Raw genomic sequence first — 2,385 nt, 5'->3', positions numbered from 1 at the left:
TGATGTTACATCTTTTATACCATCTGGTAGGATTAACGTGATGTTACATCTTTTATACCATCTGGTAGGGTTAACGTGATGTTACATCTTTTATACCATCTGGTAGGGTTAACGTGATGTTACATCTTTTATACCATCTGGTAGGGTTAACGTGATGTTACATCTTTTATACCATCTGGTAGGGTTAACGTGATGTTACATCTTTTATACCATCTGGTAGGGTTAACGTGATGTTACATCTTTTATACCATCTGGTAGGGTTAACGTGATGTTACATCTTTTATACCATCTGGTAGGGTTAACGTGATGTTACATCTTTTATACCATCTGGTAGGGTTAACGTGATGTTACATCTTTTATACCATCTGGTAGGGTTAACGTGATGTTACATCTTTTATACCATCTGGTAGGGTTAACGTGATGTTACATCTTTTATACCATCTGGTAGGATTAACGTGATGTTACATCTTTTATACCATCTGGTAGGGTTAACGTGATGTTACATCTTTTATACCATCTGGTAGGGTTAACGTGATGTTACATCTTTTATACCATCTGGTAGGGTTAACGTGATGTTACATCTTTTATACCATCTGGTAGGGTTAACGTGATGTTACATCTTTTATACCATCTGGTAGGGTTAACGTGATGTTACATCTTTTATACCATCTGGTAGGGTTAACGTGATGTTACATCTTTTATACCATCTGGTAGGGTTAACGTGATGTTACATCTTTTATACCATCTGGTAGGGTTAACGTGATGTTACATCTTTTATACCATCTGGTAGGGTTAACGTGATGTTACATCTTTTATACCATCTGGTAGGGTTAACGTGATGTTACATCTTTTATACCATCTGGTAGGATTAACGTGATGTTACATCTTTTATACCATCTGGTAGGGTTAACGTGATGTTACATCTTTTATACCATCTGGTAGGGTTAACGTGATGTTACATCTTTTATACCATCTGGTAGGGTTAACGTGATGTTACATCTTTTATACCATCTGGTAGGGTTAACGTGATGTTACATCTTTTATACCATCTGGTTCCGATCTAATATTAGAGATCTATCAAACTTTGATAGAGGAAACTCTGTAGCAAAGGAGGTCTTATCGACCCGGAATCGAAGAGAGGAAGACAGGACAGGAGAGAGCCAGCCGTTCTGAGAACGAGCCTTATCCCATCGGGATAAAATCCGCCCCGGGCGGGAATCGAACCCGCGGCCTTGCGCTTACGAGGCAGACGCACTACCAACTAAGCTAACTAGGCTGGCTTAAGCGCAATTATTAAGCGTTCCGGGAACGAATGCTAATTAATATCTGTTTAGTCGTTCCCCACTTAATAAACCTCGATAAATTTTATGACTTGATGTGGACTCGAACTACCAAACTCCACATTCTCAGCACTCTTACTATCAGGTTAAGCAAGGACAAAATATGAATGGAACGAATGCTAATTAATATCTGTTTAGTCGTTCCCCACTTAATAAACCTCGATAAATTTTATGACTTGATGTGGACTCGAACTACCGAACTCCATATTCTCAGCACTTCGGCGAATATCAAAGTGCATTCTTATCACTCTTAGGTACTATCAGGTTAAGCAAGGACGAAATATGAACAGAGGTATATGACAATAAGGAATGCTATTGTGCATTGCCTTGCATTAATGCAATCCTTTCTTCTTCTTCTTCTTCTTCTTCTTCTTCTTCTTCTTCTTCTTCTTCTTCTTCTTCTTCTTCTTCTTCCTCTTCTTCTTCTTCTTCCTCCTCTTCCTCTTCTTCTTCTTCCTCTTCCTATTCTTCCTCTCCTTTTCCCGTGTTCACACGGGGTCGACATTTTTCGTCAGCCTCTCAATCAGCCTTGGGGTGATTGCTTTGGGCTGACATTCTGTTCTGGCTACAAAAAGGAGGAGTAAGCATAGCATATTGATAGATTCTGACGTAACTTTGTGAAGATTCATCTTGAAAAGAAGAACACAAATAGCTTTTACTGTTGTGAGTAAGCATAGAGTAAGTACCTTATATCATCTGGATTTAATCCCATGAAATTCTTGCCCAGCATATTGTTCTTGTCATAGAGACAATTAATTGTTGATGTCACAGTAACAGTAAGAATTGTTGGTGTCCCCTATTTTAATCTACCTACCGGCCTATTTTACTCTGCCTAGTAGTAAGAACCATGGTGGTTTTTTTATGTCTGGTACACACGAGTCGGATTAATTAGATTAATTTTATTTTAATTAAATTTAATTAGTGTCTGGCTGGGGGACGTTAAACAGAGAGTAGACCAGCTTAGTCTGGCTGGGGGACTTTAAACAGGGAGTGTACCAGCCTGAATTTCCCTTGCTAAAGAAATAGCAAAGGCTGAGTGCGAAGG

The 2,385-nt window shown here is 39.0% G+C and overlaps 1 non-coding gene across 1 annotated transcript; it reads right to left on the bottom strand.

The window, feature by feature from the left end:
- Positions 1 to 1,203: 1,203 nt before the first annotated feature.
- Positions 1,204 to 1,276, bottom strand: Trnat-cgu. Its single transcript has one exon. It is a non-coding gene; the product is annotated as a tRNA-Thr (tRNA).
- Between the last annotated feature and the right edge of the window lie 1,109 nt (positions 1,277 to 2,385).

The sequence above is a fragment of the Diaphorina citri genome, unplaced genomic scaffold (assembly GCF_000475195.1).
Source record: "Diaphorina citri unplaced genomic scaffold, Diaci psyllid genome assembly version 1.1 scaffold7160, whole genome shotgun sequence".
NCBI classification, from domain to species: Eukaryota; Metazoa; Arthropoda; class Insecta; order Hemiptera; family Psyllidae; genus Diaphorina; species Diaphorina citri.
The sequence above is the reverse complement of the archived record's forward strand: the minus strand, read 5'-3'. Positions and strand labels throughout refer to the sequence as shown.